We start from the raw sequence: 27,071 nt of genomic DNA on the forward strand, positions 1-27,071 counted from the left end.
TGACCACCTGACAGAAAATGACAATGAATCCACATTTTTGCACAGATTTGCCCTTTCAAAGGCGTGTGGTCTTAAACATTTGATCACTTGTTTCAGTTTAAGCGTTGTTTTCAATAAATTGCATGCTCAGAAAAATGTTTTGCTTCGCTCCCATTTCTTCTTGTTGCATGATGAAGCTCTACTTAGAACCTTGTTAAGATCCAATCATGCAAAATATGATTTTTTGTTATTTTTTAAATGGTCTTAAACTTTGATCAGGACTGTATTATGTATCCAAACAACCAGAATTTGTAGTCATTTTTTCAAGTGGTTTTGGACATTTATTAAAGACCAAAAAAGGTTTTTTCAAACTTTCAGTTCAGTCCATTTGAGAGGAATTTTAGCAGCTGTTGCCAAAAACACAGTTTTTTCCTATTTCTTTAGTTAAAGCTACAAAAAAGGCCAAATTACACAAGAACTGGACTGAAGCTCAGTGGTAACAGGTATGAATAAATCCAAAATGTAAAATTTTTCACACAAATCTTTAAATACGTATGAAGGTGGTCAGGAGAGAGGTCTACACACCAGTGTGTAAAAGCATGCTGGAGGCTCTGTCATGGTTTGAGGCGACATTTTCAGTCCATGGTCTGGGAACCTTCTCAAAACTAATGTATTTATGAATGCAGAAAAATGCCACCAGAGTTTGAGCTACTGTGCAGTACGATCTGGAGAGCACCTGATTGGCAAAAGATTGATTTTTCCAGCATCACTCGGAGCACAAACACACTGCTAATGCAATAAAAACATAGCTACATATACAGTCGCATATACGATTTCAGTAATGCTTTCACCTCCTCAGAGCCTGACGTCAACATTATTGAAGCAGTATAGGATCATTTTGACGAGAACAGAACAAAAGGCAGAAACATCCAAAGAAGAGAATCATTCCTGAACTATATCTAACAAAATATAAAGAAATGAAGACTTAGGCTTAAGACTTTTTTCACTAATTCACTGTAACATATAAATGTAATATCTTAATTAATAAAATATAGCACATATGTATATAATTTAAAATATTATAAAATATAGATATATTATATTTTATAATATTTTTATAATATATATTTTATATAAACACCACATGACAACAAGCATGAAAGAAGACAAAAAGGCAAAGACCTGGACATGATGGGAATGAGCTGCCAGAGACTGTGTATGAATATTCATTCACTCGTTGCATGAAACTGGAGTTAACATTCTCCCGGTACATGCCGCATTCAAATTACATCAAAGCGTGAAATAATGCTGTTATAGAAAGTGCTTGATGAGGTGATAAGCAGGAGTTGGAAAGCATACCTGGCATTTCCGCTTCTACGCTGAGCTTATATTAAGTGGACAGCACAGGCTGACATCTCAAAGGGAAAACAGCAGATTGAACATGCACACAGAGGCATGACCTTTAGTATTTATGGATGTCTACCATCTTCAGCACAACAGGTCAAACAACGTGCAAGACAGGAAAAAAAGAGCGCTGCTGTCAGGGCCACTGAATAACAATGCAATAATGTGCGAATAATGTGGTGTTTGCAATTATAATAAAAGGGCACAAGATATAGTTTAGTTTGAAATTAAAAATGCTATTGTGATTATTATCCCACTGCACAATGCCTTAAACAGAAAGTTAAATCAAGTTTCATAAGCACTGAAAATGTCTGACAGAACTACTACATATTTTGGAACAGATGAAATAAATATTGCGAAATAAGTGCAGACAATTAAATATGCAAAACACACCCTTTGCCTACACTGGTTTAACTGCTCGAGGAGCACAGCTCAAAACTCTACTACTCATGCGGAGGGTGTTTGGCTCCAAGCAGCATTTTAAACCTACTGAACCCATCTGTGTAAGAGGACAAACACAGGTCAGCTGTAAATGTTTACTAGTGTGCATGTAAGTGCAAGGGTGAGCTTATGTTTGCTGTCAGTGGCTTTTTTGGGAGCAAAAAGTCATTTCTTCCTTTATTTTATTTATTTCACTGAAAAAAATGAGTGGACTCGTCCTTGTGCAGCTCTCGTTTACTCTACTTGAGCCCCCATTCATACAAGCACTTTCTTTTCCTACATCAAAGTGTTTTCTATCAAACATTCATACTCAGATGAACACATCCGAGAGCAACTTGGGGCTAATATCTTGCCCGAGGACACTTTAACATGATAGGTCGTCGGTTTGATCTCTGGCTGCTCCTAGCCAGAGATCAAACCGACGACCTTCAGGTTGGTAGATGACCTGCTACTCTCCTGAGCTACAGCCACTCCTTGAAACAGTGCGTCCCCATATCTGCCTGTGGATTGTGGTCCTAAATATCTAACACAAACTATTCTTTACATACAGTGCCACGAAAAAGTATTTGCCTGATTTCTTTTGCATATTTGTCACACTACACATCATCTTCTCGACTTATCATGTTCAAAACTAGGCCTCTGACCTTGACCTTGAGGTCAAAGTAACTGATATTCAAACATGTCTGAGATTTTTAACAGATGCAGATGTGGTATCAATTTGAAACCCTAGGTGACATCTTTCTCGAGTTTTCATGTTCACAAAGTGAACCAACATTTCAGGCTTAAGGGTAAAAAAACTAATTCAGTTGCTGTAACTTCCAAATAAACTCATCGTATATAAACATGCATTTGAGACTCCAAACAGGCCGATGACCCGCTGAGAGCACATTCAGCCACTTTACAGCAAATAGTCTACTGTCCTCTTTCACATGCAGGAGAAGCAGATGAAACAAATGTCTTATCCTAAAAGAAGAGGCAGAGCGAGGTGATGGAGCAAACAAAGAACAAAACAGCACTAAAGAGAGCGAGAGGAAAAGCAAATAGTGTGGAAGGAGACGAGTGGGACGAGATGAAGGCGGGAAATCGGTTGGTGGGAAAAGCAGGAGCGGAAGCGAAGGAGATATACAGAAGACAAATCCAAGAGGGATGAGAAATAGAGGACGAATAACAGAACGAGGAAGAATAAACATGAGGACGACAGAGGGAGGCGTACGACACGGCAGTATGCAGCGTAGCCGGCAAGAAGCAGTGATAGCAAAGCTGCTACTACACAGGATGCAGGCCCCGAATTTTGAAATAATTTTATTTACAAATTTAACCCAATTATTATTCTATAGTGCTTGGTATGAAGTCACCAGCAGCAAGGTCAAGAACGACTTTCTATGTGCAAATGAACGATTCAAGGGGATGAAAAAGAAAACCCAAGATAGCAGAGTAGTATTGTACTGCATCATAATATTGAAAAGTACTAATTTGAATAGTGGCTTTTAATGTATTACTGGTGGAAACTGCCATGTCACCATCAGGAGCAGCAGAGAACATCAGTAGCTGTAGTTATGCTGCAGAGAGTGGATTGTCTTCTTGTGGCTGACAGCTGCCTTATTAACGCTATGAAAGAGAATAATAAAGCTGCCATGACGGGATGAACAAGTGACGCCAAAGACAGACAGCTGCGTTAAAGAGAGGAGGAAAGAAAGGGAGGATAGAGAGGTCAATTGGGTTAGAGCGGAGCAGGGGGAAAAAAGAGAGGCATGCAGGCAGAGTGGAGCAAGGGCCAATTAGCAGGAGAAAGGTGAGTACTGGATGTGAAGGGTGGGAAAAGATGAAGAGGATGAGAAGTTGGAGGGAAAAAAACGATATGAAGGGAAGATAAATGATAGGAAGAGAGGATGACAAAGGAAGGATGGGGATGGAGGAGAAAGATGACATGAAGACTGATGACGAGAAAAGTAATGGAAGAAACAAAGGATGGACAGTTGGGGATGATGCGAGGAGGAAGAGGAGATGTAGTGAGGTGGAGGAGGAGGGCCAGATGTGTGCGTGAATTATGTACTTAGAAGTGGAGTGAGGAGAAGTGTGTTGAAAATGCATTATCAACACAGACGGAGGCATCCATATCATAAAGTCAGCAGTCTGCTATCTCTACCCGGAGACACATAACAAAGTCTGTGTGTGTGTGTGTGTGTGTGTGTGTGTGTGTGTGTGTGTGTGTGTGTGTGTGTGTGTGTGTGTGTGTGTGTGTGTGTGTGTGTGTGTGTGAGTGAGAGAGAGAGAGAGACTGTGTCTGAGTGGCACCGCAGTAAGTCAGTGGCTGTGAAGTGTGCTCGGCTGCTGCAGTTCCGCACCATTCAACACGATCTGTCACTCAGCTGGTGGCATGCACACACACGCATGAAGGCGCACACTCACACTCTCTCTCACACACACACTAAAAGGTTTTGTCACAGAGTGAAGATCTTAAGCTGCCACACACGCACCTCTTCCACCCAGTTACATTTATCTGACAGTCATGGAGATACCATTGCATTTTAACACACACACACACACACACACACACACACACACACACACACACACACACACACACACACACACACACACACACACACACACACACACACACACACACACACACACGTACGTGATTAAACACACAAACACACACTCTTATAGATAAAGGCAAAAACAAACAAATTCAAGTAATGCATGCTGATGTGCAAGCACACAAAACTCAAAAACCAAGCCCAGGGCGCACACACACTCAAAATATATGCATCCACAGAGACACAAACAAAACAACACACACTGGAGCGCTTGAGGAAGGTCACGGTGTGGTCTGACGGTTGATGCATGACGGCGCTGTTCAGGGAAAGAATACCTAATCAAATCACAACCCTGGCAACAAACACAGACACACACACACACACACACACAGAAAGTCCAATTTAAACAAGGTATCTTCAGATATTTGGAGAAGTGAATGTGATTTGTCACTAAACAGGAGAGCTTCCAGAGCATCGAGAATCTTGTTAGGCTGTGGTTTTGAGAAAGTGACAGCCAGCATCAAGTTAGATTCTGTTAGATTTAGGGAACACACACACACACACACACACACACACTCAACAGCTGGGCACACACTCCCAGTGCGCAGCTGTCTTTTTTAAGCGCAAACTTGATGGGTTGGATTTCTTGCGTGCACACACAAACACAAACTCTCACACAGATTTGTGGAAGCACGGAGAGGCAGGATTTGGATTAACATGCTGCCGTTCAAGTGGAACACTGCTCCAGACATTTACTGGCCCCATTTTTGTCCAGTGTTTTTAACCACAGACATCAAGGATGAGTGAGAGTATTTGTCTGTCTGTGAGGGTTTTTCAGTCGTTCTCCTGGCTCTTCATAAATGCCCTCTCATATCCGACTCCAACAGTGAAAGAGGAAGGCCACACTTACCTCATTTGTAGTAAATAATACTGATAATTGGATTTACAGAAGGTAAAATAAGTATTGAACACATCACCGATTTCATAAGTAAATATATTTCTAAAGATGCTATTGACATGCAAATTTCACCAGATGTTGGTAGCAACCCATCCAATCGACACATGCAAAGACATCAAACCATAGATGTTATGGTTATTATGTGTCATAATAAGAAATGACACAGGGAAAAAGTATTGAACACTCTTAATGAAATTTGTTTTACTGTACAAAAGCCTTTGTTGGTGAGGGGAGCGTCAAGACGCCTCCTGTATGGAGAAACTAGTCACATGTCATGCCTTTTGTCCCGTCTTCCTCCCCTCACCCCAACAGGCTGTGGCAGATGGTTATTATTTTCTTTGAAACAACTGTACTTGCTGATTCCAGGTCTTTCTGTAGCTCTCAACAAGAGGTCCTTGGCTCTTGGAACTCTTCTAATAATTCTTTTCACTCCTGAGTCTGGTTTCTGTTTCCACTTCCCCAACAATACTCGCCGGAACCTTCAGTGGTTTAGAAATGGTTCTGTAACCAATGCCATCAGTATTTTTTGCAACAATAAGTTTGTAATGTTCTTAAGAGAGCTCACTGGTTTCACCCATCATGAGATGTTTCTTGTGTGACACGTTGGTAATGAGACATCTTTCTTTATAGACCATCTGTTGGGACTGAACCAGCTGATATTAATGTGCACTAAGTGGCAGGACTGCTTTCCAATTACTGATAGAGTTCAGCTGGTGTCACCACTTTCCATGTGTTTTTGCGCCTCCCGTTCTTCATGTGTTCAATACTTTGTCATTTCTCATTATTAACTAATTTATGGACATCTATGGTTTGATTGTTTTGCATGTGTGGAATGGATGAGCTGATATTGACATCTGGTGAAAATTTCATGTCATTGGCATCTTTAGAAATATGTTTACTTTGGTGACACGTTCAATACATATTTTACCGTACTGTTTTTTGAACGCTATCCTTGGTGACTTCATCAATAAGTACACAAACACAATCCTGGTCTGTTTAATGAAGCAGGTTGACAAATTTACACTAAAAACTAAGTAAAAAAAAACACTGTCTCCATTTGCTACTAAATGCATGTTAGAGAATACATTTCTTCGCGATAAATCTGATGTTTTAAAAGGTCTTTGTCTCTGACTGTCAGATTTGTGGATTCATTATAAACAACACTGTCATTGTGTGCATCTGCATGAATGAGGCTGTTGAAATACTGATGAGTGATGAAATGTCTTCCTTGACATGTGAATGTGGCATAAACCCAGAGGCTCTATGTTTTGCGATTACTTAGGAAGAGTGAAGAGTCCAAACATCAGCACCAGATCTACAAACAGCAGTGTCCACCTTTATAACAAGTTTGGTGATTATTTTATTTTATTTTATTTTAACATCTCAACCACCTACAGACTCACTGACTCGAATCACTGAACTGGACTCCTCCACAGTGTTTATACTAGAGTTTTATTAGTCCGTTACTTAGCATTACTTATCAATTAATTTATGATTTATTTTATTTGTTTTCACTGGAATTATATTCCAAATTAAAAAAAAAAAAAACACCCTATAAAAATGTGCTAAATTATTGAGATTATACTGAATGAAAATAATTAGAATTGTTACCCCACTACGAGTTTTCAAAAGCTTGCTGTAGGTGTCTGTTGAATCTATTGCATATCTCCACTGATGAAACACTTAAATACCATCCAACATGTTTCCATAAATATCAGTAAAGTGTTCTTTGTACAATAAAGTCTGAGGCTACCGAGCACATCCTCAGATCCCCTGAAAAACAGTCCTGATGTATCTGTGTACACTATTCCTTAAAATATGTCTGCCTTCTGTAAGTGTGTGCATATTTTCCTCCTGATGCACACTTGCAGAAACATTCGCCTTAATATTCAGAAGCGTTTTCAACTACCTGAATAATGCAAAACCGTGGTTCAACTTCAATCATCCAGGAAAAGTCATACTTCCTGCACATGAATAAAACTGAACATTTACAGGTAGAGCTATTCATAGAGAATAAAGTATAGAAGGTAACTTACAACATTTTCACCTATATGTCTGTACCACATATAGAGAGCAATTAGGACACTGCTTCAGACCATTTAGAAAGATCTAGCTTTCTAAATGTTAGATTATATTCTGCCAGCAGCAGATAGTAAGAGGCTTCACATTGCTTCATATGTAATCACCTCATCCAAACCTCATCCGCCTGTACCTCATCCAAAACTGACTCCAACCTCAAAGAATAAACTTTCTGATTGAGCAATATAAACAGCATAATAGAAAATACTATTTTATTTTTACTATTTTCCTAATACTATTAGAGGAACAACTCTTAATTCAACATATTTAACTTAAAAAAAAAACAACTGAATTTGGTTATTGTGCTGCTAATAATAAGAAAGATGATACTATTCATATTTAAAGACAGCCACATGCAAACTTCTCAGTCACTTGTTCCTCAAATTTTTTTTCCTTTTTTCTGTCAAAATGAAGAGGTTATGTGCCATCTCCGTCGCACATGTCCACAAGGCATTTACACAAATCTGTGGCTGAAAATAAATCTGGTGTATGATATATCTGACAAAGCCGTAGGCTCTGTAAATGTCAACCAGCTCAGCGGACATGGCTCTCTCTGTTTACAGGTAGACTGCGCTACAACTGTCTCAGTGGTGCATAAGCTGTGCGGCACCACAACAGGGAAAATGCGTTAGCGTGTGTGGCCGTACATGTGAGGAATTGGAGGAGAAGCTTGTTTGTGTATTGGTGCATCTATGCATTTATCATGGGGGAGGGAGGATGTGCACTTATGATTGCATCTGTCCCATGTGCGTGAGTTTTCTTGGGAAAACAGGCTTGATTCTCTTCCTCCAGCAGCGCAAATCCGGCCTATTGATTAGCCTCCTTGCGGCTACGCTATCGATCCTTTGACTTCAGAGAGAATGCGTTCTATGTGTGTGGTGCACGGTTTGTGTGTGTGTGTGTGTGTGTGTGTGTGTGCGTGCGTGCGTGTGTGTGTGCGTGTGTGTGTGCATGTGTGTGTGAGAAAGAGAGAGAGAAAGTGTGTGCGTCATGTTATTAGTCACAGAAGGCTGCTCCTTTGGCTGCCCTTCACACCATCCGCTCAAACTAACTCCAATCGACCACAGATATGCTTTAGCTGCTGCAATTGCTGCTGACTCTGTGTGTGTGTGTGTGTGTGTGTGTGTGTGTGTGTGTGTGTGTGTGTGTGTGTGTGTGTGTCACATTCAATCTCAGGAACCTTTGAGAGTCCAACTCAGTCCAGATGTACTGAGCACCTAGCGATAACACACTCCCCAAATCCCTCCACTGAATGAACAAAGATACACACATATACATCAACACATACACACACACACACAAACACACACACACACACACACACACACACACACACACACACACACACACACACACACACACACAAAGGCAAGCGCCAGTGTTTTCCATGAAGGAAAGCAGCCCCTTGTTCTCCTTGATAATTTATTCATGGGCTGAAAGAAAGAGACAACATACGCCAGCAGTCCAACGGGACGACAGTGATTTAGTGTTTGTAGAGAGCAAAAGGCAGAAGGAGCACGAGAGAGAGAGAGAGAGAGAGAGAGGAAAGACAAAGGGGGACAAATGAAGGAGAGATGGAGATGAATGGAGGGGAGGAGTGTGTGAAAACAACTGAGGAGGTAATGGAGTCACTCCTTGCTTAAAAACCACTTTGTGTTTTAGGAGACTGTGCAAGTGGCACACACTACGTCCTTTCTCTTTAGTGCCTGACAGAGCTTGTCCTCCCTGCAAGGGCATCAAATATTGTTTTTGTCAAAGATGCTGGCTGTCTCAGAGACGCACAAGGTGTCCTTTGGCATTTAAGGCTTAACACAACACCAAAAGACAGCAAAGACCAGCCTCACTCTCATCTTGCACATCCAGTTAGATCCGTAATGTTGCCTCTGAACACCACCACAGTGGATTTTACATCAAACAATCAAGATGTGACTGAAGTGTCGACTTTCAGCTTCAATTAAAGTTGTTTAACAAAACTACTGCATTAACTGTGTAGGAAGTTTTTTTACAGCCATTTTTATACATAGTCCTTGATTTTCAGATGTCCAACTAATTGGACAAACTAAGATAACGTTAAATGTAAGCATTGTTTTCCAGAAAATCCTTTTCAGTCAAAGACCGTCTGAAGTTCAGAACCAAATGTTGCGTTTCCTCCTTTGAGATGCTCTGCCAGGCCTTTACTGCAGCCGCTTTGAGTTGCTGTTTGTTTGTGTGTTACTTTGTTTTCAGTTTTATCTTCAGTAACTGAAAAGCATGTTCTAGTGGGTTGGGATCAGGTCACTGACTACGCCATTGAACACGTTCCTTTTCTTTGCCCTGACAAGCTCTTGGGTTGCTTTTGCAATATTCAATAGAAGCCTTCATGATTTGAAATATAGAAAGTTTACAGCAAGATCGAAAATACTGGTAATGCTCAAGAACAACGAGGCCAGAGAATCATCTTGAAGAACCTGCCCAGTTCTGGGGAAAAAAAATCTTTTGCCAGATGAAACCCAGAATAACTTCTACCAGGTTGATGGGAACAAATGGCTCATGATCAGAAGCAAACCAGATCGTCTCATACATGGGGGCTACTGCCAACAGAACAGCTGATTAGCAGCCACGCATGCCCATAACACTGCCTCCTCTGCCGTCCGGTTATTTATGAACAAAACTGTTCAGGAAACGTGTAAGGACCTCTTGGTGTCAGAGTGGGTGAGTTGAGCCCTGTATTGTGTCTTGTTTGTAACATAAAATCAGCACTGTGGCCTAAATGAGTTACTTAACAGCTGTGGTTACTTAAAAAAAAATCAAATTAACAAAAGAGTCTTTGCAGTGCTTTTATCTTTGCTGGATGTGTACCAAGGATTAATGACACTGATGTGGCTCTGGTTTACAGTTGAAATAGTGAGACTTCATGCTTTTGAATAAATCATAATTTGTTTTAATGTTAAACAACGGCATCACAGTAAGAGTGATAGAAACTTTACTTTATAAATCCAATTTCAAATAAGATTTAAGCCTGCAAGTTTCAAGCAAAGCTTTACAGACTCTCCAACCAAACGTTCTGATTGTATGTTTTAAAATAAATACAGGTTTTAAAGTGTTGTTAAGTTATTTCCATGTGTGGAAAGCTACAAACGTATTGTTAGGCAAATATAAAACACAGCACAGTTACATGTAGGAAAAAGGCACAGAAAATAGACACGTCTAAAGCAAACAGATGAGCTTTTAATAATCTGTAAACAAAAATTCTGAAATTAACCTAAATGTTATTCTTTAAGCCTTTTGGCGATACGGCACATATTTCACATAAAAAAAAAATCACACGGCACACCGCCAAACAAAAATGTCACAAAAAGCATGTTGATCATTTTTCCCCATGCACCAAGCGCAGTGGGATTGGCTCGGTTTGTCCCCAGTATGCCTTCTTTGCTTTCTTCTGACCACTACTCATGCTAGGGCCTTAACATGGGTCGGAATTTTCTCCGGGACTCAGATCAGATTGACTACTTTTTCTTTTAAAATTTTTATCTTTTACTATTACGTGCTGCGTTGTCTCGCTCACAGAATAACTATTATGTAATTTCTTCTTCTTCTGGTTTATTGGCAACCCATTTAATTGGAGCAAGAAGTTGTACTGCCCTCTCGTGGAAGTGAATGTAACTGTTCTGCCTGTTACTCACGCTCATCGCTTAGAGCAGTTTTTCCCAACCACTGTGCTGCGGGTCATAGGTGTGCCATGAGAAATGATCAGGTGTGCCGTGGAAGATTATCTGGTTCCACCTGATTAGTACTCTAAGCGATCGGCGTGAGTAACGGGCAGAACAATTACATTCTCTTTCAATAGAGGGCAGTACAACTACCTAATGGTAAATATGGTTGGGAAACACTGGCTTAGAGTACCAATCAGGTGAAACCAGATAATCTTCCATGGCACACCTGATCATTTCTCATGGCACACTTATGTGCTGCGCCACAGTGGTTGGGAAACACTGCTTCAAGGTATCATCCCATCTGAAACCATTTGGCTCGTCTCAACATCATAATGGTAGCAGACACAACTGTTTCTCCCTGTATCACTGTAAATGAAGTAGGTTCATTTTACCATATTTCATATTACCAACCAAGGTTGCTTTTTTAGAAAGCAACACCAACTGGATGAGTCTACTACATAAGCAGGACTTTATTAATTTAAAAAAAGAAGAGTACATAAGCATAAAGGTGACTAATAGTTTGCATTCAATGACAATTAGACGGATTAATGTCCAAACCACTCACCGAAACCGCCTTCCTAAGAGGTTTTGCAGAACACAATGTCACAATTATTTGACTGCGATTAGCTGAAACAATCAACTAATCCTAGTTTCAAAGACATCAGTAATGTGACAGTCCATTGATAAACCATTATGAAACCAGTCTTCAGACCCAACCCAACCAGCCCTTCTCACCACCTATACATTATTCTAATTCTCATCAGCCAAGAATCATATTTTTAGTGTGTTTCTTCAACCTTCTATCTGTGTGACGACAAGTGGATAACATGCTGAGATACCAGCTTCCAATCAGTGCTGAAGTTTAATTAGCGCCTACAGGCAGGATAGAAAGTACAGAGAATGAGTTGGGCTTTGACAACCCCAATCAAGCTGTATAAAAATGGGTCATATAAATTCAGACAAACAGAAAGAGTCAATATTTTAACAAAAGACTCTTTAAAATTCTAGTCTGTGACACTAAATGTATGTATGCATGACTGCCTATATTTACATTAACACACTATGGTTTCTTCCATGTTATCTGCAAGACTGTCTGAAATACATGCCCCTGAATATTCAACCTGAAATCGGGCCAACGCTTGTCTAAAAGTAGCAGGTGATTATGTTATCACCATTTAATTTAAAATGGCTGGGCAGAGAAGTCAATGCATGTAGTTAATTTTTCATTTAAAATGCTCAACATATCCCAGAATTCCTCCTGTCAATTAAAAGATACATCAGCCACCTTTCAGCTGCAAACACAGAAGAATTAATTCAGTCTGAGGAGAAAATTTGAGTGAGTTTGGAAGGTCAAGATAGTGTTCAAGAGGCTTTCCTGATGAGCAAAAACAACAAACGATAACAAGGTCATGAGAAAAAACAATGAGGACTGAGTTTATATATAATGACTAATGATTACTAACAGAGCTTTTTGAAACATGAAAAAGGTTTTATGAGTATTACCTCAAAGTTGCAGTTTATTTTATGTATTTTTTTTTATTTAAATCATACAATTCTGGTTGTTTTTTAGTCACATGACTGACTCCCAAAGAGAAGGCTGAAGCTTTGCTGCCATTGGTGGCATTTTTGAAGATTTAGTCTTTAAGAACATTTCAGGTTTAAAGGTTGAAACGGTGCTGTATATACATGCCAATATAGGAAAATTGGCTGAAGTGCAGCCTCATAAACAAATGTATTTATTATTTTTCTATTAATAGTTTTTCTCTTTTCAGCAGTTTGGCAAAAACATACACAGGGCCAGAAAGCGTTTGACCTACTGCTCAGTGGACAAGAAAATGTTACACTGTTGAATGCAAAATAAAATAAAGCTATAACATTGCAGGAGTTCTCCTCCATGAACAATGAGCAAAGCATTTACTGTATTCCTGCATTTGCACTGGATGCTGACAGTGAATATCAATCAGCAGGTACATAAATGGAATATGCAACTGCTGAGACAGAAACCCTTTTTTAAAAGTTTGTATTTCACATGTGAGACACCATCTCATCCAAATGTAGACAATTATTTAGGTCATACCCTGCCTCAACATCATGTGACCTCACGTTTGTCTTTACAGCTGAGCTACTACTGTCTAGAAAGGTAGATCCAACATGGCTGACACCATGACAGTAAGAGGAGCTTTGTTATCATTAATGTAATGCTACGGGAGTGAGCTGCCGAGGTAAGGTACAGCATGAGAGTCACATTGGAGTGACGTGCAGTGAAGGCGCTGCCAAACATCTGTCTGAACACCTGTGTTATGGCACACCAGGGGAGAAATCCACACTTTAGTGTGCTTGATTCAAGTAGTAAAGAAGATGGCATCAATTATAAAATCAACATGTTTCAGCAAATATTCTTAAGAGTAATGTGCAATCTAACTGGGAAACATATTGATAATTATACCCATGTTAGACTCTACTGCATATCATAACTTTACCTAATCTATGATGCCTTCAGGGTTAAAAAGGTGAGGAAAAGAAGGAAAAAGGTTTTAATGTGTACGTTTTAATGCTACTGACCCTGACTGAAAGGCGATATCAACACAGTCGCCAAGGATGTCATGCAAAAATGTTATGAAATCCCTACCAAGCACTGTGGGTCCATTTGTGTTTGATTTTGAAGCCATTTGATAAACTCCTAAACAAAGATGTATTTATTCAAAAGATTAATGGTTAAGGACAACATGCCTGGTATAATCTGACTGTATACCAATCAAGTAAATTTCATTTGACCAGATTCTATTAAATTTAACATTTTAAAATGTACTTCTGTAGCAAAATTACATAGAAACTTAACATGTAATCAAATTACTTAAAGTAAGCATTTTGGGCATTAACAGTTTTTTGAGTACAGGCACAAAATCATTGGCTACCTATTCAGATAAAACTCTAGAACCTATGTTGTTCATATGAAGTTTTTGAAAGCAGATAAATTAACGTGTTACATTCAAGTCAAAGACGTCGAAAACATTAAGTCTATCAGTCAATCTCAGTTACATTAAATATTGTAACAATAACAAACCAATTACTAGAGCTTAAGAGGGAATAGTGAAAAACAAAACAAAAAAATGAAGCCAATGTGGAAGTGGGTTAAACCCACATTCTATCTGAAGGCCACCAGATTATGACGGCTGTGGCTGCAAAATCACTTCTATAGAAATCTTTGGAAAAATGCCTCTCTGTCTTGACCTCAGGCTGAGTTTATGGGCTCAGTCACTCATTTTGGTTAATACTGGAAAAAATACTGCATCTATTTTGTAAATCTTGGTCTTCCTATTTTCAAAATGGAGTATTATGTGTGGTATGAAACTTCACAGTCATTGGCTAATGACTTGTCAATCACAAGACCCACCCTTCTTGTAACATAATGTTTTTGCAACCAAGACGGCGATGATTGAACCTTCAACATGTGGGTTTTTGAAGTCCATCTTTTACATTATCTATGGAGACAGAGTAGACTACAGTATAAGTGGCCGAGAAGAATTTCCTTATTACAAACTAAGAAAGCAAACAATGACAAGGAAAGCCTGGACCTTCATTGGTGTTGCTTTTCCCTTGATAAGCACACATCAAAAGTGCTGAACTGCCTAATTACGCTCACTGCCAGAAGAGAGACAGAAAAGCTCCGGACTGCAGGTTTGATAGCTATGGTAGCAAAATTACAGCTATTAAAATATATGACCCTGTTCAAAAACCATAGCAACACCATTCTGGTAATAGCTCATAAAGAAAACCCAGAGTAAAGTATGCAATGAAGTTTAATTCCTCTGCAGCAAAGTTAAGTTCCCTTCACAGAAGCATTAATATACTTTTATCCACAGCATGTAAAATAGTCCACCCAGCTTAAAATATGCTGGAAATGTCTCCGATAGCCCGTGTGCCAGGTCGCTGATTGTTCAGACAATTAACCAGACCTCGCTCAAACTGCAAGCAACCGATCAGCAGAATTTAATTAGTTAGAGATGACTGGCTGAAAAATATGCAGATATACCATGTACATTTGACCCGTCTCCACCATACACATCTTTGAACTCACTTTCTGCTAAAGTTAATTAGAGCCCATTAGCATGTACCAATAAGGAAAGTCTCAGTAGCTCAGATATTTTTGGTAAATAAATATGAGGAATGGGAAGGAAATATTAGAAGGTAATGTGAGAGGTTTAAGGAAACAAAATAAATCACCCACATTCTACTCTGTAATCAAGAAGTGATATTTTTCATATTTTGAAATTACGCTTTATTCTCCAGAATAAAGAACACAGTTAGAATATGTATACATACATACACACACACATACATACACACACACACACATACATGTATATATATATATATATATAAAAAAAACACCCATCTCGCCCCTGCGGGCGGTTTATCCTTCAAGCTCGGGTCCTCTACCAGAGGCCTGGGAGCTTGAGGGTCCTGCGCAGTATCTTAGCTGTTCCCAGGACTGCGCTCTTCTGGACAGAGATCTCCGATGTTGTTCCCGGGATCTGCTGGAGCCACTCGCCTAGCTTGGGAGTCACCGCACCTAGTGCTCCGATTACCACGGGGACCACCGTTACCTTCACCCTCCACATCCTCTCGAGCTCTTCTCTGAGCCCTTGGTATTTCTCCAGCTTCTCGTGTTCCTTCTTCCTGATATTGCTGTCATTCGAACCGCTACATCGATCACTACAGCCGTCTTCTTCTGTTTGTCTACCACCACTATGTCCGGTTGGTTAGCCACCACCATTTTGTCCGTCTGCATCTGGAAGTCCCACAGGATCTTAGCTCGGTCATTCTCCATCACCCTTGGGGGCATCTCCCATTTTGACCTCGGGACTTCCAGGTTATACTCGGCACAGATGTTCCTGTACACTATGCCGGCCACTTGGTTATGGCGTTCCATGTATGCCTTGCCTGCTAGCATCTTGCACCCTGCTGTTATGTGCTGGATTGTCTCTGGGGCATCTTTACACAGCCTGCACCTGGGGTCTTGCCTGGTGTGATAGACCCCAGCCTCTATGGATCTTGTACTCAGAGCTTGTTCTTGTGCTGCCATGATTAGTGCCTCTGTGCTGTCTTTCAGTCCAGCTTTGTCCAGCCACTGGTAGGATTTCTGTATATCAGCCACCTCCTCTATCTGCCGGTGGTACATACCGTGCAGGGGCCTGTCCTTCCATGATGGTTCCTCGCCTTCCTCCTCTTTCTTGGGTTTCTGCTGCCTGAGGTATTCACTGAGCACGCTGTCAGTTGGGGCCGTCTATATATCTGTATATATATATACGTCTGTATATATATATATATATATATATATATATATATATATATATATATATATATATATATATACATACACATATATAGATATATATATATATATATATATATATATATATATATATATATATACATATATATACATACATATATATATATATATATATATATATTTTTCTTCATTTGTTCTTCAACAGGAGATAGTATAAAGTGAAAAATTGATAAATCCTTAAGAAAAGAGTCCAACCTTTTAAATGTAAGACACCTTCTTCTTGTCTGGATGACCAATGTCATCTACAATAAACAGCCAACAACCACCAGCAACTCATTGGAAAATACCCATTTTTCCCCAGTCACTGGATATTGCAAGGAGTTTGCCAACTGCCCTCTAGGCCTGGGTGACTGAGGCCTTGAAGCACTGGACCCAATTTCCATTTTTTTGAAGGAGTTTCACACAAATCTTCTTGACAGTTGCTGTAGTTTTTGACATTGCATATTTATTCTCTTTGTAAAGCAGAATCTAATCTCATTTTGCCACAGACGCTCGAGTGGTTTAGATACTAACCTGCTAGTTAGTATCACGTTCTTTTTCTTCAGCTTCTTGGTGCATTACCACCTCAATCAGGCAGTGGTAAATTCTGTATAAGTAAGCATTTTCTTTAAAAAAAAAAAAGAAAAGAAAGTATTTTACCTGTGGATTCTTCTTTTCAGTATTTATATAATCATATGTAACTAGTACCTCTTACATCAGAGCATGTTTTCAGTTTCTGAGTCTGTGTGTGTGTGTGTCATAGCCAAATGTGATCAAACTGTAGCAAAAAAACCTCACAAAGTCCTCGGGCACTGTGTCTGTCTGACAGTTTTTGTCATCGTGATGGTGTAACAACCCTGCAACATGTATGAATGTCCTCCACAAACGTGTACAGCATATCATCTGTACGCAAAGATGCTAAAGAAAGACATGCTGTGCCACGGTAAAAGGTGCACAGCAGGCTAAAGGGTGAGAGCGTTCAGTGAAGAAGAGAGAGAATGGGAGAGCGCAAGAGAAGCCAAAGTGTGGAAGACGGGGGTGTTGGGGGGGTGGCGGGACCTGGCTGTCAGCATGTTCCCCGTTAAACTGAAGATTAAACAGCTTTCAGTGTGTCAACACACACTTGGACTAACAAGTCTCTCACTCTGTGCTCCTGCAAACACACACACACACACACACACACACACACACACACACACACACACACACACACACACACACAGAGCGTTGTCGACAATCTTCCTGACACTGGGCTTCAGAGACAGCAGAAATAGAGCTGATACAGAGGAAAGGGACAAAAAGGAGATGGACGACGTCTCATATCTGTGCAAGCATACACACACGTGCACAAAGACAGCCATTCTTGCAAACAGACAACATCTGTTGCACAATTTATGCAAACACACACACACACACACACACACACACACACACACATAAACGGATGAGTTTTTATATCTAGGTCCATGTTAGCTAAGTTCTGTGACCACCAGAACTTATATTTACTTACTGTTCACATTATAATCCAAACTTATTTAAATGGTCTAAACTCAGTGAAAGTAGATTCTCACACGTTTAAGAAATTAGAACTTTTATCTGTGTAAACATGTTCATTCATTTCAATTCAATTTTATTTGTATAGTGTCAAATCCCAACAACAACTTTATACTATAAGGTAAAGACCCTTAAACAAGGTAACAAAGAGAAAACCCCAACAACCAAACAACCCCTATGAGCAAGCACCTGGCAAGAGCGGAAAGGAAAAACTGCTTTTAACAGGAAGAAACCTCCAGCAGAACCAGGCCTTAGATGGGCAGCCATCTGCTGTGATGGGAAGAAGACAGGACAAAGGCACACTGTGGAAGAGTGCCAGAGATGAATAAGAACTAATGATTAAATGTAGAGTGGTGTTTAAACACACTCGGTGCATCATGGGAAGCAGCCTAAGCCTATTGGAGCCCATTTCATATCTGCAAGTGTATATGGACCATAAGATGAATTATGAAAGATGCCAAGATTCTATAGCATTCGTTAGGTGTCAAGGATAAGTGTTTTACTACCTCACACTCGGGAGGTAGCACTACAAAAAAATATATTTTTTAAAAGAAGAACACACACACACACGTTTCTTGGAACTTATGTCATTACCAGTTAATGATCAACTGTGATCTGATTATTATTTTCAACTGATTGTCTTAACAAATCAGCCAGTTCTGCTAGCACAGCTGAAAATTTGAGTTAAGAAATTAGCAAAAAATTAAACCAGAAGAGTGTCTAAAAACCCCAAAAAACAATAAACAGCTCAGTGAGGTGAGCTGATGACCCAGTAAGTTTACAGAAGAGGCCTAGATCTGAGTCTGCCCCGGGATATTCACTGCACGTTTCCCCCAGCCTTCCTGTCCACTGCTTACTGTGCTGTTACAACAAATGCTAAAAATAGAACTTTCATCTAAAACTATTATTATTCTTTTTCTAATAAAGACAACTTTGACTTGGGAAACTGTCAAAAACAGAACATTTCATGCACTGCCAATGAAGATGGGCAATAAATCACAGATACTGGACAGAAGAAAATTGCAGTGAAAATATGCCAAAGGAGTGCTGATGCCACCTGTCGGGTGTGGTGCAAAAAAATCTGCGCATTTCAGGAAGCATCAGGTTACATAATCCAAATCATAGCTACATCGCCATAGATCTAAAGGGCAAACTGTCACGGTCCTGGGTTGGTTCGACCCAGCTTTTTGAGTTTCTTATGTTTTAGTTTATTTTTGCATTATGGATCATTTCTTATTCTCTGGTGATACTGTTTTGATTATAATTATGTTCTGTTCCTTTAGCTATCCGATGATGATGATTATTATTTCTTGCTATCTTGCCCTCATGTTTAGTTTAGGTTGCCTGTGCTTAGTCTTCTCTCCCTTCTCCCCGTATGTCCCCCTGTCTGTCCATGGTGTCTGGTCCTCTGTGTCTGTTAGTTTCCTGTTTTATTCTGAAGGTCCTTGTCTTATGTGAGTGTGTTCAGGTTACGTTTTCCCTGCCTCGTCAGTTGTGATTTTCCCCAGGTGTGTTCCCCTCCTGTCTCTCATCCCTTGAGTACTGCCTCAGTGTATTTAAGCCCAGTGTGTCTTTGTGTCAGTGTCGCGTCGTTAACGTCTGTTCATCCTCTTACCCCCCTGTGTGTTCTGTTTGCCTGCCTGCTAGTTTATTTGCATTCCAGTCTAGTTAGTTCTTTGTTCAGTCTGCTTTTCCTCAATAAAGCTGAGAGTTTTGAGTTCACCTGTGCCTCCGCGAGTCCTGCTCTTGGATCCACCTTTCTTGCCTGCCTTCACACAGCCTAAACGTGACAGAAATTAATGATTCTTTGCTAAAATATTAAAATAAGAAATAATAATAATTGTTATGGCCCTAGTAGGGCCACCTTCTGTGGGTGTGTCCTGCCATCTCTCCTGCTTTAGGTCCCACCTTTTTTGAACAGCTGACTCCCATCAGCAATTAAGAGTACTTAAGGCCAGAGAAAGGTGATCGCTACTACCAGAGAGCCTTGTTGGGTTGCAGCTAGTGAGCTGTGTGCGTATGGTGGTTGATTGCTCCTGCTCTGTGGAGAGGAGTGTGTTTTGGTGACTAACTCTTTTTAGCTTACTTTTCAGTTTTTTGACCAACACCTAGGTTTTGTTGTTTTGCTTCTTTAAAAGGTGATAGCAGCGTGTCCGTCTCTTTTAGTTTAGTTCAAAATAGAAACAATAAACAAACAATAAAACTCTTTAACTATTTTGCCTCCCTGTCTCATTTTTTTCAACCTGAATATCTTTTGTTACGTTCCCTCATCCTCTGGACCTTTTTAGAGGAACGTAACAATTATAATAATTTTGAACTTTTACAAAGTAAGAAATGAAATGATTTGCAGAGTGAACATGAAATATTCACTCTGCGAGTCACTGGATGGACTAAAGTACTGAGTTTTACTGATTAGTTTCCAAATCTTCAGCGTCAACTTATCAGCTAATTGGTGTCTAAATTACAGTTATTACTATAGTTAGCAGAATCAGTTAAAACCACTTAAACTAACATGCATGTTTTTATGTTATGTTTTGGGGGGGCAAAGTTATTCCAACATTCTTAATAAGACACAAATCATAGTGCAAATTCTGCAGAAACCCTCTGCACGCCGCTGTGGCCAGCTGACCATAAAACACTGTTGTGTACATTTTAGCCGTTACAAGTACACGTACACGTGTACACACACACACACACACACACACACACACACACACACACACACACACACACACACACACACACACACACAGTTACTATTAGCTCTGAAGGCAGTGGGAAGAGAGTGCAGCTACACACAAAGCCTGGAAGCAATTTAATCTTCATCGATAGGGCTTAATCATATGCCGATTGCTTTTGATGCCATTAAAATAGAATACAAGCTCTCTTTTCAAGACTGCTTTTCTTCTTCATTCACAGCAACGCTGCGCTCTTAGGCCAGCTTTGGATACATTACACAGGAATAGCCTGAGACAAATGGCACAACAAGAAAGGTTAAAAGAAGATTAAATTACAGTAAAAACTGCAAAATCACCACAATATTTTATATATCATCAGAAGTCCAACCAAAAACTAATGCGGGCGTTGTTTGAATGGACATGGCAGCATCTCTCCCTTCAGTCCATCAGAGATCCTATTTATTAGAATTGTTCATTCATGTTTTACTGATTTAGCTTTTTTCTTCCCATTTAATGGGACTGAGTTCAGTCAAATGCTTTCACATATATACACACACACACACACACACACACACACACACACACACACACACACACACACACACACACACACACACATACAGTAAGCCCCACCCAGTCAGTACTGTATGTACAAACTACAAGCATATGACCATAACAGCCTTGTCAGTAGTTTTGTTTTATTCTCTGTGCTTCTCTGGTGTGTTCTCTCCTTACAGCTTCCCAGCATCAAGTTCACATAGCCTCTGTGTGTGAAGTGGCATCCTGGGTATTTTTCTTTCCGCAGACATGGAGGTTAACTGGAGTGGAAAATATAAACTGCATTTAGTCAGAGCGGACAGTATAGAGAAAACCCTCTATTAAGGTGGATGTAGTTTCCCAACATGATATTAATGTATTAGAGATGAAAACATTTCTTGTCAACATCAAAGACAGGAGACAGAGGGCAGAGCAGTTCATCCAGACCTGCTTTTATGGCCTGGGAGGCCCAGATGAGCTGTCGAAGAGCCTCCAAGACCGCGAGAAGGGCATCGCAATGAATGCTCAGCTCCAAGAATCCAGTTCAAACCAGAGATATTCAACTGCATTTACCATCATTACCAAGAACAATGCAGCAGTCACTGGATTTTATTTAGGACGTGCATAATGGCAAAATTAAAATTCTACAGCCTGGCAATCAAGAGGAGAGATTGCAGGATTGCATCAGTTGTGTTATGAATTGAGAAATCTTTGGAAGACTAAAACACTAAACACTAAAACACAAACAAGCACACAATAAAGAGTCATAAAGACCAGATTAATCTTGAATATGTGAATGTATCAGTGGAAAACACCACAGAGTACAGGGCTCAGTCTTAGTTGGTACAGTTCCCCATAGCCTCAATTTTTGTTCTCTGCAGAACACACACACACACACACACACGCACACACGCACACACGCACACACACGCACACACACTGCTGAGAGCTATATTATTCCCTCACTGCTTCACAGGCCATGGAAACTCTCTGAATTCACTAACCATGACCCAGAAACACACGCACTCACCCCTTTCGCTCCTCTCTCGTGCTCTCTCAAGCAAACATAAGTGCATGCACACACTATAGATATGCATGAAAGCATAGCACAGCTCTAGCGCACATACACGTGGGTAACAGCAAAGGCCAACTCGCATTATGCCTGCATCACACACACGTTCTCTGACCCTCACCTCCACACATCAGTTATTTGCAGCTCATCGTGAGTCCAGCCTGATCTGGAATTATATTCTAGTCAGACCTGCGTCATTCTTTGCGGTCAAAATCACTTATCTCGACTGACAGCAGCAACTTACCAGATTTTATTTTAAAAACGCAACATTATGCAAGTTGTCTTTCGGGGTGGGAGAGGATCTTTTTTCTGGTGCACTCTAGTGCATTAACAGTCTATCGACATTTTTTAAAAAGCTACATTTGCCACATTTTCTTTACTTCCTCTGAATGACAGAAGGCTTCTTCTGGACAGATATTACCCATTATATTAGGAACCTGTTTAATCCAGCTGAGGTTCCACTTATATATTATTCATTGCACACACTGATGATATTATCGTCCTTCCAGATACGGTTCCCCTCTATATGCCCCTGTGTGTGAATAAGAAATAATCCACACCGATGCACGTAGCAATATTAAAGCATATGTGAACAACATGAATGTTTATGAGGGGTTTCCCCTAGAGGATGGGCTCAGGATTCAGGTGGAGGACTTCACAGGCTCTTGCCTTTCTCTGCTGTCGCACATTGTGCATTCAATAAGTCGCACGGCACACGCAAAGAAAAGCTGTACTTCACCTTGTCATAACTCAGGCTTTCACAGTGCTGCTACAGCCTTGTACATAAAGATGATCACTGTTACTGGCCTGAGTTCTCCTTCTGGTTACTGTAGGTTCACTCTGAGGGTTTTCATGGGTTGTTTTCTTTTAATGGTTCCTGTATTTCTCTTCAGCACATCGGCTTTTTAAATTCTTGCTCACATCAGCCACAGCTACCATGTTATGTTAGCCCTCCAAGTTTCACCGCAACAGCTGTGGCACATAGGGCCACGGACACAGGAACTCTGGTAGCGTGCTCTGGTATCTGGCACCAAGATTGAGACAACAGATTGTCCTAAGGGTTGGGGGTATGGCCTCCTTGGATCAGGCTTGTTCCAGCACAGATGCTTGATTGGATTGGGATAGCTTGGTTTGGAGGTTGAGTTATCAGCTTAGGATGTTTGTCATGTTTCTTTAGCTGTTCCAGAGCATTTTTTTGGACTGTAGTAAGATGTTTGGGGGTGGGCACTAATGTCTGTGGTTGCTATTGCCAACCATAATGACAGCACATGCCAGGAATCAATGTTTCCCAGAAGAACACTGCATTGAAATGCAATAATCAATGTTTTACATTTAGGCTGTCAGTGGTTTGACCGACCGGTGTAGCTTCATTCTGTTGTGTGCAAACACTGTATATAAAATAAAGATTTAGTCACTAATCCTGACAAAATATCAAGTGTACACACACACACACACACACACACACACACACACACACACACACACACACACACACACACACACACACACACACACACACACACACACACACACACACACACACACACACACAGACGCACGCACGCACGCACGCACACACTTTGGGTCAAAACATCTTGGATCTTATTTCAAAGTTATTTTTTGACAGAAGCTACAACTGTTCAGCTAGATTAATTACCTTTTTGTTTAAGTATAACCTACACGTATAAAAACTGCCTAAAAAATTAGGAGAAAAATAATAATACAAATGTGACCTACTGAGATCGTCTGCCTGACGAACACTACACACCATACAACAGCAAACAGTACTGTACACTACACATGGTTACTTACACCAGTTTGAATGTGCCAAGAAACAAAGCCCTGCAGGCTCTAATCAAAATGCAGTTTTATATTTGCACATGCAACAGAAGTCTTTAGAGGTTCATGTCCAGCCTGAGTTGGACCAGTTCCTAATTATACTAGCTATAGTTGACTGTAGTTTGACAGCTTTTTGCCTCAGATCTGTGTGCCAGATTTTTTGACTTCTTGTTGTTCCAAATATATCCAACTATATTATCCGTGATCATGTGAGCTATACGAGCAGTGTAGAAGCTAAAGGTGAAGCACACTGGGTGGTGATAGGCTATGTCTGAGAGACTGGATTAGGAAGGTTCTGGTGACAGAGCCAGAATAAAGTGTATGTACAGTAGCAGTAAATAATAAGACTGAGCTACACACTGACAGCAGATACATGCTAGAGCACTGCAAGACTCCAGCCATCCTGGATTCTGCTTGCCAAGTGCTGAGTAGGGCAGCACAGTGGATTAACCCCCCAGCAAAAAATTCATCCCAAGAGCAGCAGGTTTTTTTTCCCTAAGCTGATGCCATCATAAAGATAGCAGGAGAAAAACTTCTATGAATTCTGTCCCATATTAAAAATTATGAGTTTTAAATTGTTGTTGGTTGCTTACAATTATTTCTCTTTTTAAAAAAAAAAAAAAAAAAGATAATTTTTCCATTTCTGCCCTTTTTCCATTCAAACCCAACTCTGAAAAAGATGGGATGCTGTGTAAAATGTATACAAAAACAGAATCAGCAAATCACATAAACCCATATTTTATTCAAACTAAGTTTACTATTTCAGTTTAAATTTAATGAACCCAACAGATCTCAAAAAGGCTGACACAAAGTAGTCGTTAAAAAAACCAACAAAAAAGCTTGAGGAACATTGTTCTGTGCAAAGTGGAAAACTGTTCTGTGCTCAGTCGAACTGAAATTTAAACTGAATTGGAAAATACAGAGACCACATTCTTCATTGAAAAGGAGCAGGACCGTCCAACTTTTTATGAGCACTCTCTCAGGATGCATTTAACAGCATGGCTTGTAGTAGAAGAGGTCAGGTGCTAAACTGGCCTGCAGTCCAGACCTTTCACCAAACAAGACCCCAGACTGTTGAGCAGCTAGAACCCTATATCAGACAAAAATGGAACATTCCTCTGCTAAACGTCCAGCAGCTGATCTGATCAGTTCACAAATGTCTTGACTGTTGTAAAATAAGAGGGGATGCCAAAAGCGGTAAACAGCCTCCTGAGATGTTTTGCAATGTTTTGAACTCACACATGCACTGACAACACAGTTCCATCCCCCATCCCCATATATACAGACGACACAACTACCACTGTGCAGTACTTAATTTTACGTGCAGTAACACACTGCATATATATGCAGTGTGTATACACATATATATATATATACACATATATATACATATATATATATATATATACACATATATATACATATATATATATATATACACATATATATACATATACATATATATAACACCCAGCACGCCCCTGCGGGCGGTTTATCCTTCAAGCTCGGGTCCTCTACCAGAGGCCTGGGAGCTTGAGGGTCCTGCGCAGTATCTTAGCTGTTCCCAGGACTGCGCTCTTCTGGACAGAGATCTCCGATGTTGTTCCCGGGATCTGCTGGAGCCACTCGCCTAGCTTGGGAGTCACCGCACCTAGTACTCCGATTACCACGGGGACCACCGTCACCTTCATCCTCCACATCCTCTCGAGCTCTTCTCTGAGCCCTTGGTATTTCTCCAGCTTCTCGTGTTCCTTCTTCCTGATATTGCTGTCATTCGAACCGCTACATCGATCACTACAGCCGTCTTCTTCTGTTTGTCTACCACCACTATGTCCGGTTGGTTAGCCACCACCATTTTGTCCGTCTGCATCTGGAAGTCCCACAGGATCTTAGCTCGGTCATTCTCCATCACCCTTGGGGCATCTCCCATTTTGACCTCGGGACTTCCAGGTTATACTCGGCACAGATGTTCCTGTACACTATGCCGGCCACTTGGTTATGGCGCCCATGTATGCCTTGCCTGCTAGCATCTTGCACCCTGCTGTTATGTGCTGGATTGTCTCTGGGGCATCTTTACACAGCCTGCACCTGGGGTCTTGCCTGGTGTGATAGACCCCAGCCTCTATGGATCTTGTACTCAGAGCTTGTTCTTGTGCTGCCATGATTAGTGCCTCTGTGCTGTCTTTCAGTCCAGCTTTGTCCAGCCACTGGTAGGATTTCTGGATATCAGCCACCTCCTCTATCTGCCGGTGGTACATACCGTGCAGGGGCCTGTCCTTCCATGATGGTTCCTCGCCTTCCTCCTCTTTCTTGGGTTTCTGCTGCCTGAGGTATTCACTGAGCACGCTGTCAGTTGGGGCCATCTTCGTGATGTATTCGTGGATGTTTCTTGTCTCATCCTGGACTGTGGTGCTGACACTCACCAGTCCCCGGCCCCTTCCTTCCGCTTAGCGTACAGCCTCAGGGTGCTGGACTTGGGGTGAAACCCTCCATGCATGGTAAGGAGCTTTCTTGTCTTTATGTCAGTGGCTTCTATCTCCTCCTTTGGCCAGCCTATTACCCCAGCAGGGTACCTGATCACGGGCAGGGCGTGGGTGTTGATGGCCCGGATCTTGTTCTTACCGTTCAGCTGACTCCTCAGGACTTGCCTGACCCTCTGCAGGTACTTGGTGGTTGCAGCTTTCCTAGCGCCCTCTTCATGGTTCCCATTCGCTGCGGGATCCCCAGGTACTTGTAACTGTCCTCTATGTCTGCAATGTTGCCTTCTGGTAGTTCAATCCCCTCAGTTCTGACTACCTTCCCTCTTTTTTGTTACCATCCGACTACACTATATATATCTATATATATATATATATATATATATATATATATATATATATATATATATATATATATATATATATATATATATATATATATATATATATATATATATATATATATATATATATATATATATA

At 40.6% G+C, this 27,071-nt stretch overlaps 1 protein-coding gene across 4 annotated transcripts in view; it reads right to left on the reverse strand.

Moving 5' to 3' along the window:
• The window catches only part of smap1 (small ArfGAP 1), a 144,937-nt gene that overhangs the window by 63,197 nt on the left and 54,669 nt on the right, over positions 1-27,071 (reverse strand). The gene's annotated exons all lie outside the window — the stretch shown is intronic.

This window comes from Oreochromis aureus, linkage group 13 (assembly GCF_013358895.1).
Source record: "Oreochromis aureus strain Israel breed Guangdong linkage group 13, ZZ_aureus, whole genome shotgun sequence".
Taxonomy (NCBI): domain Eukaryota; kingdom Metazoa; phylum Chordata; class Actinopteri; order Cichliformes; family Cichlidae; genus Oreochromis; species Oreochromis aureus.